The sequence below is a fragment of the Panthera uncia genome, assembly GCF_023721935.1.
Source record: "Panthera uncia isolate 11264 chromosome A3 unlocalized genomic scaffold, Puncia_PCG_1.0 HiC_scaffold_11, whole genome shotgun sequence".
Lineage (NCBI taxonomy): Eukaryota > Metazoa > Chordata > Mammalia > Carnivora > Felidae > Panthera > Panthera uncia.
The window spans coordinates 54,397,872-54,419,345 of record NW_026057578.1 but is presented as its reverse complement, the minus strand read 5'-3'; positions in this window follow the sequence as shown (position 1 = coordinate 54,419,345).

The following is a 21,474-nucleotide window of genomic DNA, read 5'->3' as shown; positions in this document are numbered from 1 at the left end:
CTCAGGTTTCCTAGTGTCATCAGGATACATCATCACGTATCGTATATGAGCCAAGTCAGACTTCCTATGAACTTCACGACAGCCTCCATCTCGGCTCTACTGGACCCCTTCAAAGCCATCCTCCCGGAAAAATAGTCTCCGTGGGGCTTTGAACTCAGAAAAAGTTACCACTTCTTACTCTAGTGGAAGAGTTTTAACAGATCTACGACAGAGAAAACTATCTGGGGAGAGAGAGAAGGAAAGGTGGGAGCAAGCACTTGCCTGAGGTTGGAATCTGGTTTGTAGCTTGCGTGGAGTTAGCCCCTACACCCAGCTGCCACGCTGACATGATTGATCTTATGGGCTCAAAAAAAAGTAGCAATAATAATAATAATGTGGGAGAATCTGTCCAGTCAATACCTCTCAAATTAAGAAATTCTGCGTAACAGATCAGATCCGCTTTGGAGGTTTTGTCTGTCAAACACCAGAAAAACGAAAATTTTAGAAAGCCTTCTAGATGTTGGAGGTCCACTGAGTCAACTATGTGAAAATGTAGAGGGCCTGCTGAGGCGCTCTTCTCCCAAGGGCGCCAACAGCAGATTCCCAGCCACATTTGCTACTCTTCACCGGCCCACTCCACGCATTCTCTCTGACCTCTGGGGTTGAAATATCAAGCCGAACCTTTTGGAATGTATCATCAGGCTGGCATCTGTGCTCAGCAGTAGAGCCTCTGAATTCAAAACAGGACTGTTTCCTGGCTCAGTACTCCAGCTCCAAATTCCTTAGGCTCAAAACTGATGGGAAAACAGATCTTCAGCATTCTTCTGATTTAGAAATCATTCAAACTGACAACAGATAAGAAATTGACAAGGAGATACGAAATCCTTAATTTACATAGCTGTCTCTTTTTCCCTTCTACATAGTAAAGAACAGAGCGTCCTTAACCTTGATTTTCTCACTTCTCTCCGTTTAAAGCACAGCCCATAACATTAATTAAAGTGTGTGTGAGCTGCAGGGTACAAGTTATATTTCATATGCTGTACCACATGGCACTCTAGAAAAGCTGTACAATTTAGGTGTTCTTTTTTCCCAACTCAATATGTATGCAGCCCTGCACGCTATTCAGCATAACTCACCTTTACTCCACTCAGAAACTGCACAGTAACAACCTAAAAATAAATGCACAGGATACGGCAAATGCTGACGGCACTGGTGGCCTGAGGATTTAGGTGAATGGAGGTGAATTTCCCACCTGGAACTTCGGAATGTGGTTGCTGAAAAGGGCATCTGAGATGATCCGGCACGACCCTTTTATTTCACAGATAAGACCTGTAGCAGACAAGTGGCTACAGAAGGTAGGTTAAACCAGTAGTAGGCAGTAACCCCAAGTATTTTTTATCATTTAAAGTCTTTCCACTACACCACAGTCATAAAGCTCTTTGAGATACTGTGGTAAGTTAGGCTTTTACCAGGAAAAAAAAAAAAAATCATGTGCATATACACACACACAAATGTTTGTGTATAAACTCGGGAGTTTCAGAGAGCCTTTGAAGTTGATCTTTGGATGTTGAACTTGTCCATGATCCCCAGATTAGGAACTCTGGTGCCAGAAGAAGCAACTTTTCTAAGTAGAAAGTGCTACTTTTAACCCCTTTCAAAACTTATCTCCTCTAGAATGTAAACTAGATTTAATGATGTGGTCTACAATATTCAAGGGAAATGCAGTTCCAACAATTCAAATAGATGAATTAAGCCCTAATCAATATTTCCATATTTTTAGCATGCGTCAAGTAAAAAAAAATGCATAAGAGAAATTTAAACCTATATGTATTTTACTACTGATTTCACATATGGACGGAATATCTTTTCTCCTAATATGGAGATAGCTCAGCAGTATTTAAATGATTCCTTATTCCAAGTCATATAAATATGCACCAGATGTATCTTTTGTAAATGTTATGTTTTTCAACTTCTCAGCATTTGCAAGTAGTTGAAAGCTATGTCAAGCATGCTTTAATGGGGCATAAAAGTGTATTGTATTCAAAGACGGCACAGCTCTGTAACAGGTGAAAATACAAACGTTGTCAATGGATACATTTTCATTTTATTGATTTACACGGCATAATAGAATGTCCTGTATTCTTCTTGACATGCAGGTTCTATAGCAATTGAAATATAACTTGATATTTAAAAAATCATGCTTACACTAATGGGTTCTCTAGATGACAAAAAATTCAAAACAACAGAATTTTATGACGAGAAGGCAGCCAGAGACCAACTAAATCCCTCACCCTAGTTTAACAGATGAAAAATCAGAAAGCAAGAGTTACATGAGGCAACCAAATCTCTAAACTAGTTGTGGCTTAGTGCATGAATTTATATACCCCTAAATCTAAGGAACTTCACTGAGCTCTTTATACTGTCTGCCTCTTGACTATCTAAACAAACAACAACAAAAAAAAAAAACAGAAAAAAATGTAAAACATATTATCATTTATTGATTTCCTGAGACTCACTGGAAAGAAGTTGATATGATCTATATTTTGCAAACTGTCAAATTATCTTATGGGAAGTAAATATAGAAGTAAAATGCCAATTGCCAACATTAAAAATTGCCAAAGAGTACCATAGTGCTATTTCTTCAATATAAATTTTGAATGGACTCAAGATGTGCTTTTTTTGTTTTGAATACAAAAGCTATCGTAGTAAATTCCTTTCGGAACATTTTCTTTGAGGTGAAATATATCAAAGTTGTTTAGGAAATATATTCTAGTCATATGTAATTGATAGTTCATCTTGAAAGCAGTGTCTCTTCAAATAAAAGTTAACATAGATTGATAGCTTATTGTAAAACTTTTTTCATTTTTCTTTTTTTTTTTTTTTTTTTTTGCGCTATGGAAAAAGTAAACCTTATCTCGTGTCATTTTATGTGACTTTTCTAGCATCTCTAAGCAGAGCACAGCATTTGAAGGTATACATTAGTTTATGCTGACTTTCCCCTGGCTCATTTTTCCAACTTTAGTTCCCTCCTGTCACGTGTTTTTATAAATCGCATCAAATTCCTTCTTGGAATGAGGTAGAATATTAACTAATTAATAGCTAATTAATTAATTGGTGAAAGTCATTTTCCAGAAGCCAAGTAACCTTTTCACTTTGACCTTTACAAATAGCATTTTACCCTTTGGGGGGCCAGTGGCAGAAATGAAGATTTCATTTAGAATGCAATTATTATTGAGGGTTTTTTTCCAACCTTTATGTCACTGTTACTGTGAGTAGAGCACCAGTGTTTCTCCAAGTTCCACAGCTAACTGTATTTCCTCTTAGACCCCGAATGAAAGCACTCATTTCCCTCCAGCCAGGAAACGGCATTTGCACACTCTGATCCCTAGTCAGCGTAATGAGGAGCAGTGCCCAGATTCACAGCTCTCCCTTGAGGGGGGCACGGAGTCCAGTCTCACTGATTTATCCGGGGCTCCCTGAAACAGCTCCACTGTCTCCCAAACGATGCCAAGGGTAGTGAGCAGGCTTAAGACAGAAGCTCTGCCTGTGGCTTCGAGGCATACACTCAGTCCCTGCGAAGGTGTTCCTGAGCTGTGCACAATGAGAAAAAGACCAGCCCAAACAGCCCATGGGCTCTTCCATCAGCCTGGAAGCAGGGGTAATCTCCAAAGTCTTAGTCAACATCGTGTTTGGGTACAGGGCTTCCCATCAATGGGTTATTTTCTTCCCGGGGGTGCTCACACACAGAGAAACTGACACATTGCTCTATGTGTTATCTAGCTCAGGAATTTACAGATGCACACACATGCACTTTCTGAGATCCTTACGACTTGCTGTACTGCAGTGTAAATGGACCATCCAAACCAAATTGTGATAATCATTCCAGGTTAATATCTTGAGCCGTATTCTGGGCCCATACCACGCAGGGCTGGGAGACGTGGCTGATGGCCGGTCGCAGTGTTGTGCAAGGAGGCCCTGGAGGCTTCACCAGCCTTGTTTTAACATGAGCCTGCCGTTGGGGGGGGGGGGGGGGGGCTGCATTCACAAATGTCACAGGACTGCTTTGCCAGCGGGGACATCTGGGGAACTCTGAGAAGGGGAGAAAGCAGCAAGGTCTCCCCAGAATTTGGAAAGCAGTAAAGCACTGCTGTTAAAAACACATTGTCTCTGAGATATAGGTCCAAAACCAGGTACCACCAGCACTTGACTTTGGGCAGGTGATTCAGCCCCTAGGTGCCTCTGCGAGCTCATCTGTCAAACCCCGAATACAAGCAGTATTTCAAAGGGCCTTTAGAGCCTTAAATGGAACAATGCACATTCGGTGAGTGTTAAGTCCTTACTAAAATGTGCTCGTTATTATTATTGCTGTCACTGTTGTTGTTGCTGTGGAAAATCTCTTTTGAGTCATTATGCTTGGAAATGAGAACAAATTTGCTTGGAGGAGCTCATCTTTTCTCATCTCCCTTTACTCGGAAATTGAGCACAGGCTGCTGAATTCTTGTGGACCATTCGCCCTCCAGCCCATTTAGAGGAGCTGAAGATAGAAGAGAGAGGACACAGTGCCCAGCCCCTCCTGTCAGCTTTGGAGTCCAGCTCAGTGCATCCCTGAGCGTGGCGACTTTGCTCCCACGACAAAAGTCCAGGAGGCTAAGGTTGGCAAGAACATTCTCAGTAGGAGGCAGAGGAAAATCTCATAGGTTGACACTCTCCCTGGTTCCCCAAGCCAGTTTATTGTAAGGACAGAGGAATCCCTTCAGTTTCCTGAGGGCATGAGGGGAAAATCCCACCAAACAGGAAGTGATGATAAAGAAGTGTCTGTTGGGAGGCTGAGGGAGAGGAGAGTCCATACAAAACAATCTCACTCACCTCCAGCCGGTTAGCGCCCCATCCCACTATACAGTCTCAATAAATAACATGCTCACAGCAATGGTGGCCAACAGCAATGGCGGCCAAACATGTTGCTTCTTCACAACATCACCCGCCCCACAGCCACTCCACTCTCCTCAAAGTTTCTCCAGTACCGTGGGAAAACAGTTCAGTGCTTTCTCAACCCCTGCTGTACAGACCTATGGCATCTTTAAAGCATAGGGCATGGCACAGGAACACTTAAAAATAGACAATAAATCTGTATTCAATCCTTAATGCACCTACCCCTTAGGAAAATGTATATGGAACTTTTTTTCCCTTCTCCCCAAAAACCAATTTAGCTGTTACCCAGTGTCATTGGATTTAGTAAGACTGCAAGCTGAAATCAGCTCGTTGGCACAGCTAAAGCTGGTCCTGCATGGGCTTCTAGGACCCAGAGTGCAGAATGAATGTATGGCAAGGGGCCTGTGTGGAGTTTTCTGTGAGCGTGAGAAATTTGCTTTCACTTGTACTGCTGCAGCTCCCCCCCACCCCCACCCAACACACACACACACACACACACACACACACACACACAGAGCAGAGTGCTGGAGCTAGGCCTGGTACGCTGGTCCCATTTAACACAGAAGAGTGAGGGAACGAGCTCTGTGTAACCTGAGGAAGGGAAAAAAGAGAACCATGGCTATGCCTGTGTGCTTTGATGGCTTGTTCGTGTCGCTGCAATTTATTTTTTGTTGGCCACTGATTTTACTTCAAGGGCACCTCATCACGCGGGGTCTAGAGCCGCACAAATGAGACCTTTACTTCCGGCTAACACAATGGTTGCTAATGCACCCCATTCACCAGAGTCGGTATTGGAAAACAGCATTATTTTCAAGATGCGTTTATATTCATTATAAAAGGGCATTTAAAAAAAATCATGACAAAACTGTTTGGATGTCTTGAGGTTTTTTGGGTTTTTGTTTTTTGGGTTTTTTTTTTTTTTTCCTTATTTAAGGACTCTGCATTTTGGGCTAAGGGCCGTTAATAGTAGCCAGTCCTGATTGGCCAACATCTGTTTCTTTATAGGAACCTTTCTTGCCAAGTAGCTGGACAGCAAAACCCATTTGGTATTCATGGGAAGTACTTGCTGAACAATAATGACAATAATTGCCTCTGATTCTTGTGTTTACAACACTGCCAAAGTATCATTAGGGCCTTATTTATAGATAATAATGCTTATTAATCACAAGTATTTGAATTTTGGAATGTATTAGATTAATATTCTTTTGTACCTCAGTTCTGTACTAATGCTGTGAAAGACATTTACTGAATGCAACTCATTGGGAATGCTTATTTTGAGCTGCAAAATAATGTGTGTAATTTGCAGGTGAAAGATAAAGAAATTACATGGCTACCTCACAACAACCTCCACCGTGATCCACGGCCAACATGGAGAACTGGGCCCCAGCTCCAAAATGGGAGAGGAAAGCAGCCAAGGAAATGGCCCTAGAGGTGCTAGTCCCAAAAAATCTTGTAAATTCTCATGACAGGAGAGCTCCCTAAGAATAAGTTCATTATTCTGTTTGGCCATAAATCTTTGGTGGATAGCATCACGTTTTGGAAAAGGGTCTGAGGTGAGGAATAATTAGTGATTCTGCAATAATTTCACATGATATAAGTTCTTGGAGGCTCAAGGGAACAAAATAGGGCCAGACGACTCAGGGCTATAAACAACTAAAGTACAATCTTAGGTCCAACGGCCCAGCTATGCAACGTCATTCATTTACTCACTGAATCTTTCTATAGGTTTAATTTCTGTGCAAGTGAACACGAAAGCTATTGAGCGAGTCCCTACCTTTAGGGGCATTTAGAAATAAGAATCATTAAAAATTTCAGAAGATGATTTCACTTTCCTAAGATTAAGACAAAGGATATCGTTTCAGGGTAATACAACTTTATAAATAAATACAAAGCATTACTGGCTCCTAATTTTTACCTGGCCACTCCCTCCCCGAGGTAATGCAAATATGAAATCAGCAATATTTTCCTTTTATCCAGTCTACATTTTTATTTGTTCTTGGAGTCTTCATGCTTTATGTGTTAGAACAATACTTCAGCGTGTTTAATTACACAAATGCAAAATGTAGTGACATAATTTTCCAGAAATTTTTGAGAAAGCAAACCTTATTAATAGAGATCCTTACTTGCTATTTTTAAAATAATATTTTTTTAAATTACCAGTAATTAATGTTTATTAATGTCCTTTAGATTAAACCCAAATCAAGCTCTATCTCAGCCCACTGTACCAAAGACTACTTTAAAATAGACTGTGGGCCTGATTACCACCTACAATACATAACACTGCCCTCTCGTATTTTCTCGATTTTTGCTCCCCTCCACCCTCCAAGAAAGTAAAGGAAGAAAGTAAAAGGAGATCCCCTTTCAAATTGCACTGAGAAAATCGCCCTCCCCAAAAGACCCTCGAAAATGCGTTCAGCAAATGTTTCCAAGTCAGAGCAGACAAGGAGACTAAGATTCTAGTTCATTAAATGTATAATGCTAACATTTTAATCCATTGCTAGATGTAAATAACTTGAGCGATCCCAGTTGGACTATTTAACGTTAATTTAAAATATTTTATAAGATGTGTGTGTGTCTCCTCTCATGGGGCTCAGTAGAAAGGTGAACAATTATCCAATCAATGTACTCAGCCAAACCTGGCAAGTCAGGCCCCTCAACACTTTTTATTTAAATCTGGTAAATACCTCAACCAGAGGGGTGCCCATTCAGGTGTGTGTGTGCTATCTCTCATTACCTTGGTAGACTGAAGGCACAAGCAGTATCTCATAGAATTAGTTGCGATCTTACAAATTTAATCACTACAGAGAGCCAATCTAGACCGTAGACTGTTGAAATTTCGCTATGTCTTCTCTCCTTTTTTTTTTTTTTTTCCTTAATAGCTAGGCAGAAGGGAGAGCAGCCTGAATTCTCCAGATAATTAATTCAATTCTCTGATTTATTTTGCCTTCAGTAGACCTCGCTTGGTTCTCTCTTTAAAAGACTCTGGTAGTTGGGTGAGGAAAGAAAATAAATGTTTTGAGAGAGCACAGATACATCTCCCCACGATGTGTGTCATTGGTAGGGGCTAAACATTGGGGCTGGCTACCTGAAATCCCTCTCTGAACCTTCACTAAATTAGCCTCACCCAACTGCTTGCTTACAGACTTGAAAAGGAGAAAGAGAGAAGGAAAGGAGGGAGGCAGAGAGAAAATGGTTAGGCTATGAAGTCGGTGTTTAAATGTGAGGGTATTGAAAAGGTAATTCACTATGAAAAATGGTTTGAAAAATTGAATCTTGGATGCCTGTATTCTGGGGAGTTTCATTTGCTATATTACAGTTCTGTCTGCTGTTAGGCCACAGAATGCCAAAGTATTTATTCTTACAAATCTTCCTATATGTGTAACTTGAGCCTACTAAAATAGTCCTTCACCCACTTCATTAATTACATCGACAGAAAAGATTCTTTTACATTTTTGTAGTGAATGACTCTTGGTCCAAATTTTTGAATGAACGTTGTGCATTTTAAAATCATTACGTAGCCTGTGTCTACTTATATCACACCACGCCATCACATAGAAAACTTTCTAAAATAAAAGGCTAATTTATTTTTGCAGTTGATTTCAAAACCCCATCTAGAGTAAAATGTTTTTACCTCTTTCCGAGCAATATTCCTCTTTTAAAATTTTCACTTGTGGTATTTCCATCATTTTAACGTCAAACTTTTCAAGAGATTAAGAAACAAACCTGAAAAAGCAGTTTGCTAAACTGATTTTTGTTTTCACAGGTTCACCACTAATATTTAGATACCACCAATGAGTTACCAGTCTTTGAAATAGTCTCTCTGAAATCAATAAGTGATAAATTACATGTGGAAATACCACCATAAATATTTTTATGTTTTTCAGTAAAAAAATATGCATTTATACAGAGAAGCCAAAATAATATTTTATAATGTCAGTAGAAGCAACTCTCATTATGTGAGAAAGTTCTTCCTATCATAGTCTTCAAGAAAGTTTTAAAACTTTATCATTTTGATTCCTTTATCGACTGCGACAAACAGCTTTTAAAGTATAACATCTGGGTATAACATTTCTTTACGTTTGCTCGGCAAAAAAGTGTATTTGGATTCTTGCCAGTGTATTCATTCTAACTGTAATTCTTACTTTTACCAAAAAAAAAAAAAAAAAGCCTTTGAAAATGCCAAGATTCAGAATACTATCTAACAAGAAGCAAATAGGTAACATGTTATACAAATCATTTCAAGTATAAATTTATGCTTCAAATTTCCTGTTTATACTCTGAATTGTCAGTAGACAACTGAAAGTCTTTTAATGGTATAAAGGCCTATAAAATTAAAATTACTTAAAAATGTTTTCTTTACGGTAGAATGGAAAATAACATTAATGCTCTTTTTCATTGCATATTGAATTTAATTTCTGTTCTAAAATAACAGTATTTAATTTGTGGGGGGAAAAATACCCGAATTTAGAGAGAATATTTATATTTTACATGTGCATTCTAAACTATGATGCCCTTTTTATTTTACGTAAAACAAGTTATTGAAGTTCATAGTACTTTTAAACCGGGTGTGTGCTTAAAATATTAATACTACGCATGTATTATTTACTGATTTCTGTGGTGTCATCTACGGTTAGCACAATTCAGATTTCAAAATAAATTTTGAACTTTTCTTCAACAGGAAAATGCTTTACTCACTCTCCCAGCTATTTTAAGACTATCTGTTGTAGAATGTATTGTTAATCGTAGAAGTTTGCTATATTACACATGGACATGTTATATGCAAATGTATTCAGTTGGGGTATGTATATATGTTGTTATGTTATGTACATAAACATCTACCCATGTGCATATGTATATTTACATCATGTATAAATATGTGTATATTACCAAAGGGTACTATACTGAAGGAGGAGGAGGAGCTTCTAAGGATTGCCAAACAATATTTTAGTTAACTGTTAACTGAGTGCTGTTTTCTATGGAAGTAATTAGGTTTTCCTTTTTTTTTTTTTTCACAGTCCCAAAGGTGGGTGTTTATAGACATGGTTTAGTTATTTACTGTTTTCCAAAAGGCTAGTTGTATAATCGTATGTCAACATAAGCTTTAAGTAAATTAGTGATACCCTCCCCTGCACCTTCCTCTCCTCTTAGGAAAGCCTATGGGCAAGCAGCTTGATAAATAATTCAAAGAAAAGCGAAATTCTGATCTTCCAAAAACAAAAACTCATCGCGTTGAACATTAACATCTCACCATTAGCATTCTTTATTAAAATTTAGCTGCCTATAAATTATCCTATGAAAAGGAGTAACTGAAATTATATCAAGATACTAGCTGGTTCAGTCTCTTGGGTGAACGTGTGTAAATTTCACTTACAGCCTTTCTCCAGGACAGGAGGTCTTATAAAGAATTGTGGCTAATAGTAAAAACATCTAATATTAATAAATCCAAGAAATAAAAAAAAATATGTACCTCTGGTAGCTCCAAATTACTGAAAAGTCTCAGATGCAAAGATGAGGACAAAAAGAGGACAACTGAAAGTATTTATAAAGTTTCTTTTTAGGGTCCTCTGACTCTCACGTCACTAAAAATACAGTTTGGCATTTGGGTTCATATTCTCAGTAATGGCGTGAATATTTAGCCTTTTTCTGAATTCTCTCTGCCCTGCCTTCCCTTTTAGAGTTGAACAATCTGGATGGGACCGGTTAATGTTTTAGGAAGAAGGTTCTACATCTGGCCCAAGTTTTCTTCTGCTAGTCTGCTTTTCTCTTCTCAAATGAGAGATAAGTGACAGCCAGCCCTGTTTTGTATGAAATTATGGAAATCACAGACTGGAGGAAAGGGGAGTCATTATTTCAGAACTGAAAAGGTGTGGGTGTCTTCACTTCCCCCCAAAATTGCCCATCAGTGGAAAGGAGCCAGTAAACTGGAAAGGGGCTGAGGACAGTGGCACACAACAGGAGCACAGCTATTCAGCTAAACAGACAGCCAGAAAGTGATTTTCAATGGATTGCTACCTCCTACCTAAGCGTCCAAAAATAAAAACAACCTCCAAGCAATTTTTAAGGCCAAGACAGAGAGGAAGCAGATACACAAGCCGCTGAACCGTGGGTTCCCGGGGGGTGAAATCCAGTTTAAAGAGCAGGCTGGATGAAGGAAATGCTCCCGGTGGCATTACTCAGCGAACATTGTCCCTTTCAGCCTTACCCTCGCTCACGTGAGTCAGGGTGTCCATGAATATCCCCAGACCACAAGAGGGATCTCTTTGGGAATCAGACGGGGACGAAGGCAAAAGTAGGAGACGCACGTGTAGAGAAGTGGAGGAATGGGGGGTGGGGATGGATGAGCTCCAGGCTTGCAGATTTAGATCTCAAGGCTGAAAAGGTTACGCTTGCACCGGAGCATCCCGTACCGCCTCCTGCCCTGCCCTGCGCGCGCACCGCAACTCACACGCACACCCTCACACACGCACACCCTCGCACACGCACACCGATCCCAGCCGCTCCGCTCGCCACACTGCAGAGGAGGCAGCCCCTCCGAGGCGCGCTCGCCGGAGGTGAGGCGGCACAGCCCCCGCGAGCTCACCGCCCGGCTCTCGGGGATCCAGAGCCCTTAGGGCCGGGAACGAGGCGCGCGGCCGCGGGCGAGAGCGGGGGCTGCCCGGCGCGGACCGGAGAAGGGGGCGGGAGCAGGACGGGAAGGGGGTGACGCCGGCTCCCTCCCTCCCCGCGCCTCCCTGCGTGCCCTCGCTACCTCCTCCCGCCCCGCCCCGCAGCGCCGCTCCTCCGCGGCGGGGAGCCGGCGTTCGAAGGAGGCGTTGGCGCCGCGTGTGGGTGTGCGCGCGCGGGTGGGCGTGGCCGTGGGTAGCGCGGGGGAACCCACGCGGCCCCGGCGCCCCTGCGAGCGGCGCGCTGGCTCCTCCCGGCGCTAGCCTGCAGGGGGCGCCGCGCGTTGGTGCCCGGGGGGTGGGGGTGGGGGTGGGGGTGGGGGGGCGCGGGGGGCCCAGCCGCCAGCCTCCCGACGCGGAGGAGGGAGCCGGCGGACCCCGACTTGTAGCGGGTTTCCCCCGCGCCTCGCCGATAAGGGTCGGGCGGAGTCCTGAGGCCCGGGCACACCCGCCGCCGGACTGGGTCAGGGTTTGCACGCTGATCACCAACGAGAGGCCGCGGGGCGTCGCAGCCCGCTCTCCGGTCTCGGAGGCTGGAGGAGGCCTCGAGCTGGCAGGGGGAGTTTGCCACCTGGCCGGTTGGCTTGGTTTGACTTCATCCTCACTCTGGGGGTAGGAGGGGGAGCCTTTCTTTTCTCTCCGCGCACAGCCGCGCAAAGCGTCGCAAAGTTTCCTACCACTCGGGGGACGAAGGCGGATCGAGTTCGAGCCTCGCTTCCTGGTTGGGACGACCCGAAAGTACCAGAAGTCAGGCCGGCGAGATGAGCCCTCGGCATCCCCAGCAGTCACCCTCAAACGCTTGCCCCTTCCCCGGCCGAGGGCGGATTCGGCGAGTCCTGGGCTGGGGGAATCGGGAGACCCGGGAATCTGCTGCCGGCGCCGCGCCCGCCCCTACCCAGCTCGCGGGTCGCGCAAGCCTTCCCCCCACCTCCGGGGACTTGCCCACCCCACAGCATCGCTGGAGGCGGAGAGTGGGGGCCACGCTCCCAGAGGAACAGAGTTAGAGTTGGCCACCGAGGGGGACTTGATCCGTCCCAGGGACTCTACACATACCGCAACGGGGGCGCCCAGGGCCAAAAGTGACTTTGGAGTAGACCTGACTTTGTGAAACCTTGAACCCTGGGGTGTCCACGTCCCTTTCTCATTGCAGAAGTTCATCTGAGCTTTGGGTAGTGACTGTCCCCCCGTCCCGATCAGGACCCAGCAGCCAAGCAAAGGCCAGAGGTGTGCGGATTTTTTTTTTTTTTAAGACCCACATCTTATAAATGTGAGATTTTTATCAGGCAGTACAGATTACTTAAAGCGTACCGTTTCTCCGCGATCCAATTTTATTAGGATTTACTCTCATTTGTGCTCCACTTCTCTGGGGAAATAATGCTTTGATTAATGTAATCCTGGCCCGGGATCCGCCACATGCCCCTCGCCCCTCTCCCAAGAGAAAGGCCTGTTTGACAAACAATAACAGAGCAGTAACTCTTACAATCTGCCCACACCTTTGGGGGTGGCTGGGGAGAGGGTGACACACGTTCAAACGCCGTCTGCTAAATGTAATGGTAAGAGAAAGGAGCGGGCTCTGCAAGGAGCGAACTTTCCAGACTTAGCCCTGAGCTCCGAGGTTCGGGGAGCTCTCAGGGAGGGACTTCAGATGGGGTGCGCGCGTGGGTGCATGTGCGCGCCTGCCCTCTGCTTGCTCCCAGTGTCTGCCTCTTTGTCCCCAGCCACAGGCCTCCGCCACAGGGATCTGCGCGCTCTCCGTGGGCAGTCCCCGGACCCAGGGCGCGTCTACAGCGCCCACCCGCGGCCCCAAAGCACCTCAAGAACAGATCTTAGGAGATAACCAGGCACCGATCCGTGGTGCCCTGCAGCTGCCAAAACCTCGGCTATAAACCTAGAACGTGGGACCAAATTAAACGGTTCTCCTCATGCATACATGCATGCGTCTATCCATCCATGCATACATGCATACAATACAAATCTTCCGACGCAGGCAAGGAGAGCAGCACCTCGCCCTTGCTTCGGGTTGAGAACGCGCGCCCCCCTTCCCGCTCTCCCTCCTCCCGCGCAGCCCTGGCCCCCCTCCGAAGGGAGAACAACAGCTCAATTACGAAAAGAAGCGAAGGAAAGAAATCCCAGGCTCGGAGGCGCCCGCTGATGCTCCTCTGGTCCCCTTCCCTTACGCCCTGTCCCCACCCCCACCGTCCCCAACTCGGGGAGGGCGGGGACGCGGCAGTGCGAAGGGGTCCTGCCCTGCTCCGCCAGAACAAAGCCCACCGCGGGAGCCCGCGGCCGCGCACGGAGCCGGTGACAAAGGCGGGCGGGCGGCGCCGAGCTCCAAGTCTGCTCTCCTACCGCGGAGCGGGAAGGAGGCCTGGAAGGTGGGGGGGATTTGCACCCTGTTTTTTCTGGGCTGCACCCTCTGGCTCCTGTGTACCCCGTGACCTGTTAGGGTGACTCAGCAGCGTTCACCTCTTCGCTGTCCGGCACCCCTCTCTCCCTCTCTCTTGTCCTCTTCTGTCCCCAATCTCCCAGCTTTTTTCTCCACCTTACTCCTTTTACCTTTTCTCCTTCTCCCTTTGCCTTTTTTTTTTTTTTTAGTCTCTTTCCATTTTTCTTTGCCTTAGAAAAGCAGTGCTAATTTGACTTCCGAAGGCCGCTGTGCGCGCTCAGACCACAGTTTGAAAGACCTTACAGGGCAGTGCTTAGGGAGAATGGGAGTAATGGGATCGTCTTGCTTTTATTACGCAAACTGTGATCTAAATAAAATAAAATCCAGTCTAAGGAAGCGGAGCTTGGCCCTGGGACCCCCACAAGTTGCCACCTATTAGGGAGAAGTGGCTTCTGACAGCCACAAATTGGGGGGGGGGGGGGCTGGGGGTTGGTGAGACCTCGTTGCGGTGGAATGGTTGGAGACCTTGAGCGTTGATGTCCCCCAGGGCAAACGTTGTTTCTAGGGGAAGCTCCAGTCTGACTTTATAACCCTGGCAAGGAATCGCCCGCCAGACCCCTGCAATGAAATCGCAGTGTTTTCAAACTTAAGGTACTTCCAACAGTCAGCGTTTTTTCCAAGTGAAGTTTTACTTGTTTGTTTTTGAGGTGTGAATTAAAAATAAAAGGAACCCCCTCGGCCATTTGGGCAATACATGCTGTGACTTATGGGGATTTTTGCACCCTGATAGAACCCTAAATTAAGATTTGAGGGCTGTCAAGCATCACTGTAAGTCTGGGATCCTCCCCCTTGGGCTTTATTGAGTAAGCAGGCTCCCTACAGAAAATTGGAGAGGAGGGAAGCCTTCGAAGCAACAGAGGACACACAACTTCTAACTTGAGACTAACAAACCCCAGTTACATGAAGCTACAATGAGCAAGGTCACTTAGATCTACTATCAAAGTCTCTTTGCCAGATATTTTAGCGCTGAAATTATGTTGCTGCAAAACATGTAGCAGTTGAAGTATCAAATATCAATAAACATTGGTAATCTATTTTAAAGGTGAACAAAATAGCCACACTTTCTTGAAGACCCCCCTGTGGCTGACGGGTCCAGGGTGGGCCTACGGAGTTAGCCAGACGTCAAGTGGGAATTTCCACATTCACAGAAGAGACACCACGTAAGCACCGTTTGGGGGAAATATCCAAAAAGAGCAGCCTTCAGCCTGATAAGCTGAAATCTGCACCCAGCCCCTCAGACAATAGCAAAGTTCAAATGCCAAAACACAAAAAAAAAAAAAAAAAAAAAAACTAATAATAAAAAACAGAGACACCAAAGTGAAAGGATTGTTTCCTAATGTGCCACAATGACTCTTCCCCATCACAAAACTACCCAGTTCCAAGCCAGAAAGGAGACATTTATAATGTATAGGGGACATTTTGGATGGAGAGTGTCCCCAAAGGAGAAAGGAGCTCACTTCTGTTTGAACCACGAGCTCGAAAAATCCAACCACCCCTCTGGCAAAGCTGAGTTAATATTTCTGGGTTTTGTTTTTAAAAACACAGACACAAATACATACACACGCCTGTGCGCGCACGCGCACGCACCCTCTCACACACACACCCAAGTTGACCTTGGAATATTATTCTAGCTAGGACACATCCACATGTTTTGGTTAATAAATCATCATCATCACTCTGGTCAATCAGCTGGGTTCTGTGTTACCTAGCCCTGTGAATTTAAATTCAAAGAAGACCATTGTGTTGGGGGGTGCAGTGGGGAGGTGAGGGGGGCAGGCAAGAATAGTCCATCACATTGTGTCAGCCACGGCTTCCTTAGCGATTGGTAGCTTTCATTACCGGACTTGTCAGGTGCATACACACAGCTAGAGTGGGCAAACTGTTGGAAATGGGTGGTTTTAAAAGCATGCACTCCATAACCAACTTAATCGTGCCTTTTTCATTTACGTTCGACAATCTGAAATGGCCTGTAGTTTAAAGCGCTCCTATGAGCATCAGAAGTAAAGCCTCTTATGATTTAGGGTGAGAAATCATAGTGTCTGAATTTATAATTGCTCCTCCAAACCCATCTTTAAAAAGTAAATGCTTGCTCCTTTCCTACAGATCAGATAAATCAGTTATCACAGTGATACAAAGAACAAGGCTGGGGGGGGGGTACCCACAGGCTTCAAAAAACTTAGCAAGACCAAGAAACAACTCATCCACTGCCAAGACAACAAATACTGATTTCCACCCAAAAGCTGCTGTTGAAGAGCCCTTTCCTTTGTATATGGCACACAGTATGGGTTGTGAGTGTGCTTAACATTTTAATTTATAAATGTTAATGGCAAATGTGCTTCTACGCCACTAAGGTATCAGAGCACCTCATCATTCTCAAATGGAAGCAAATGAGTAAATACCCATTTTGTGTTTGATGCGTCTGACCCAGGTAATGTTCTTCATTCTCTCTTTTGGCAAAAGCAATTTCACCATCCCCAACGATTAAAAGTCTGTAGCTTTGCCCAGCACTTTGGATCTTAATTCGTACCCAGCTTGATCGGTTCCCACCTCCAAATCATTATAGACTCCTAACACAATTTCTCTAATATGTCAGTTCTCAAATTGACTTGTTGCTTTACCCAGAATTATTATTTTCTTTTTCTTTTACTTTAGGTAACCTAAGACTATAGATATTATGAAGAGCAAGCATTCTTTTTCATTCGTGTGTGTGTGTGTCTTTAAGTACCTTTGCAAGAAAGGAAAGTAAGTAGCAGTCAAGATAGTAACAATCACAGATCTCCTTAAAAAGTGATACCAAAAAATTATGCACTAAATATGTACAATCTTTGCTTAACTAGTCCTTTTTCAAACTATCTGGCTAAATAGAAAAAGTTTCCTTTCTTCTTAATAATTTTTAAATGAATTTAGCAACCCCGGGCGCATAAAGTAAACTAGGGCTTGGAGTCATTTGTCCAGTTCATGTGAATCTCACCCAGAAGTCTTTTGTCTGAAAAGTCCGGAGAGCTGAAGAAAACGCAATGTTTGGACTCAGATTACACAGTTTCCTCAAATTTCCACCTTGTTTTATTAGCACAAACCTGACAGTACATTTCCTGACTCTAAATGTGAGAGCTCATGGGTGAAAATCCTGGACTTAAAATGTTGTTCAGAGTATCTGCTTCGCTTATATTACTCCCATAATCTCTCAACTCTCCTGGAATGAAATACCATTTATAAATCCAAACCTTGACTTTTTAAAGTGAGTTGCAGAGAAAAATTTCTCATGGCTGGAACCTGGTTGACTTGGAGTTGAATTAGGAAGAATGAGGTACCTTTTCTCCCCCGTCTTCCAGAGGGGCATTAGAGCTTTCATGAAATGTGTCCCCTTCCTAACAGGCGCTGTGACACATTCGCAGGTGCGTTGAACTAGTGAACCGTGGAAGCCAGCTTCTCACTTCCAGTCACTCATGGCTTCCCTAAATCTCCTTGGGAAAATTGTTAGTGACAAACCGACTAATTCCTCAGAACTGGTCAGGATTTGCCCTCCACTATTTGAGGAAGTTTCCCACACATCTTTGTCATCCTTTTGCCACAATAAAGTTCAGTCTTCTTTGGCGGTATCTAAAAATCTCTGAGGGGGAGAGCTTGTGCTCTGTTACAACTTTTCTCCAACTGTGTCAAGTAAAATGGCCCTAAAAAGTTTCAATCCCACAGTTACCTCTCACCGATGGCTACTTTGTATTTTCTTTTCCCTAACAAGGCTTTCAAGGGTAAATTCAAAATCTACTATAGGAGGTACCCAGAATTGAAGTAGCCATTAAATATCAAATGGAGTAAAAGAGACCTTGGAAGCCTTGACTAAATCTCCAAGAGCTTGAGTTTTATTTGGAAGTCAAAGCATGTATCAAGTTGAAGAATGTTCATTATTTAACAGATAATACCTTAGAAGGCATTTTTGCTCTCTTGACTGCTTCCAAAAAAAATACAACCTGAAATGTAGCTTCTTAACTTATTCTTTTACCCTTAATAATTAAAAAAAAAATTTTTTGCCTTCACATCCCACTTCTTTTTTTCCAGCCTTATATACACTTCACTGAGAGAAATGGACAAATGCTTTTTTTTTTTTTTTTAACTGTATTTCCTCCCCCAGGGCCATTTCACAGAGGAGGGTGAGTGGGAGAAGAAGAGGTCATTGTCCCCACATTTAAAACCCTGTGTTATGCAATGAATTCACTACCCATTGTGGATATGCATAGAAAGGTAGGGGTGTTTGCTCCTTTGGCAAGTTTGGAGGAGCAGATTTGCTTTTGAAACAGCTACATTTTACTCAGTACCTGCTAAGACGAGTCAGTGCGCCCCCTGCTGACAAGTCAATAGTGCGACTCCTGAGCACTTCCAAAGTTTATTTTGTTCAGTAAACCGTGTCATATAAAATTAACAACAACCAATAAAATTAGCTTATATGTTTCAACTGTAAAAGTCCAAAACAAAATAAAGCTAGTTTTAGTGGCGCTAGAAATCTCTAGTTTGGCTTCTTCTCTTTGGCTGAACCAAGGTCCTTTTATCTAAAGCCCAGTGCACAAACATATAGCTTAATGTGACTAGTGTTCTTGCTTTTATTTCTTTCTCTATGGCAACCAATATGCTCTGCTCAGAAATGTTCCCCATCAAGGAAACAAATGATCTTCAGGGAGCAGCTCTATATGGCATCTGGTCCAATGGAGCACAGAGAGTTAACCCCAGTCAAAAGCGAGGCTGCCAAGCACGTAAACAAGGAGTGGAAAACTGGCGATCTTTACCCCCCTCCCCAACTGAAATCTCTGCCTCCCTCCTCACAAGCCATTTCACTGATTTGGCATCAACTGTTTCCAAAGAAATTACAGATTTTAAATTGTAAGGTGTTCTGGATGCACAAGTGCAATGAAATTCCAGCCATTTCGATTCTACCCCCTCGTCACACCAGACGCGTCTTCCTTTAAAAAGAACAAAACCAAGAAGCTTTTACAATCCTCTCCAGCCTATTTCACTAAGGTAAGGTGCCCGCACAGGCGTGGCCTTGGCCTAGCTATTTCCTCCAGCCATATTTATCTAATTAACTGCACCTAGCAAGTAACTTCCCCCTCGATTTTTACAAAACCCAGGGACAGTGGCAAGGAGAGGGGCAAGGCCGGCTGTCAAAATGGAAAACAAAGTAAAATCGAGTTTTCGATGCTAAAGCTCCAGCTTCCTTTGGGAATAAAGTGTAGGATGTCCTGGTTAGTTTTGATTGATCACCCTCTTTTCAGATGGACTTTCACTACCGAGCTGGGAGGCAGCAACTAAGACTGTTCCCCAGAATCCGCATTAACCAGGGGTGTACTGACTTCCTGCCTCTTCTTCCTCCCCTGCTTCCTCCCACCGCAGCTCTGGACCCTCCCTTTGCCAAGCCCCCCCCTCCATCCCCCTGTTCCCAGCAGGAATCCTCCCCCCTCCCCAACAATCCCAGTCGTGCACACACAGGTCACCACTTCAGCTCTGGCTACAGAAAGGGGGTACCTTCCCCTCTAGTCCTGATTCTCTAGGAAAAACAAAACAAGAAATATGTATAATACTGAGTGCTTTATAATCGCATTTCTAGAGGTTTTCCCCCCTCACAATCAACAATTAAAATTAATAGGACTCTCCTCCCCCACCCCCCAAAAAGTGAAATGCCTCACTGTGGGGAGCTTTGGAATGAGTCCATCTTTTTATGTAATATTTTAGCAGGGTTGGGTTTTTTTTTACTCTCCCCGAAGACACTTTTCCTTCCTTCCTTCAAAACAGTTGCTCTGTGAACCCTCTCTTGTCCCAAGCAATGAAAATAAGCTCCCAAACCTATAAGAGCATAAATAAACCGGAAAAGATGGGGAGAAAAAGAGAAAGCCGGTAAAGAAAATGAAAAACACTTACCCAGCAAACTTCCAGGGTTAGATTTTAAAATAAAAGAAGATGTTTTATTATTTTTTTAAAGGTGCCTGTGGGGGGAAAGGCATATTCTCAACTCCCCAGAACCGATGCATCCTTAGTCTTCCCTTTACACTGACTCCTCTAAACCCAGCTCTCCACCAGTCTATTATTTTCACCAAAATATATGAAAATGTATGCAAATGAAAATCAGCACTAACTGTTCTCCCCTTGTTATATACTTTGGATTTTTTTTCCAGACAAAACAATCACACTCGGCAAAGGGAGGGGGCGGACGGGGTGGGGCCGGGTGGGGGGAAGCTGGGGAGCGACTAGAGAACTAAGTACGCGGAAAGGTGGGGGGGGACGAAGGGGACAGACCTCGGAACAGAAGTGTATTTCTGTTATCGAGGAGCACAACGTTTTGGGGGGCTTCCCATACGCACACACACCCTCCTTGAAAAGAAAGAAAGTGGATCTGTTTGCAGAGGCGCTATCACGTTTCATCAGGCCACCTGAGACTGCTTTTGAAAGCGTGTACTGTGAAATTCATAGCAGTAATTTAGACAAAATCCTCACTGTATATTAATGAAAGGCGGCCCCATGGCTCTGTTCCTATCCTCCCCATTCAGTGTAAACAAAACCACGAGACTCTCTCGGTTTTTGAGCCGGATCCAAGCAAAATCGGCAGGAAAGGAAAACACGGGGTGCTGGCACCGACTATTCAGACGTCTGCACCTGGAGATCTCAGATTTATTCAATGAAATCTGTGTTCCATCTTTTATATATACATATACACATACATAAATATAAAAAGGAACCTTAGGGGGACGTAGAGGGGGGAAAAATCCGTTCTGTTTGGGGCTTGGTTACCGATGCCTGTCAGATCTATACCTTAGCAATCATGGCTTTGCTAAAACCTACCTACGACGGTATCTCTCACCCGGCAAGCAGGAGCTGGACGAGATCCTACATAAATCCTACGCGTCTACTGTTAATCTTGAGATCACGCAAAGGCTGCGTAGCTGCGGCTGGGCTGGAGAGCTCTGGCTTTAACTGAGTTCACCTAAGTGCGTTCAGCCGGAGGAATTATTCATCGGGAGAGGGCAGCCCCGCTCACGTTTTAGTCGGAGCACACCGGTGGCTCCGCATCTACCTCCAGGGCCGCCGCTCGGCGGCGGGCGCCGCTGGAACTCGGGACTGCCGGCTGCAGGAGCAGGCTGGGGGCCGCGAGCGCAGGGAAGGCGCACCCACAGCTAGGGGTGCGGGGTGCACGCCCACGCACACTCATTAGGAACGATGTATTTATTGAATGTCCGAGTTGGGTTAGTTCATTGGAAATCCCCGAGGAGGGTTCAATTTGCCCTTGTTTTCGTTGCCACTTTCTCTTTTTTCTTGGTTCGCTGAGGTTCCTCTGTGCAGCGTTTCCGCTTGGCCGCGTCCCCCCACCCCCGCTTCTCCCGCCTACCCTGCGCGCGCCCCCTCCCGTCCCCCTTAACTCTTTCAGCCGGGCTGGGGCTGAGAAAGCGTTTGTCGCCGCCAACCCATTCACTACGC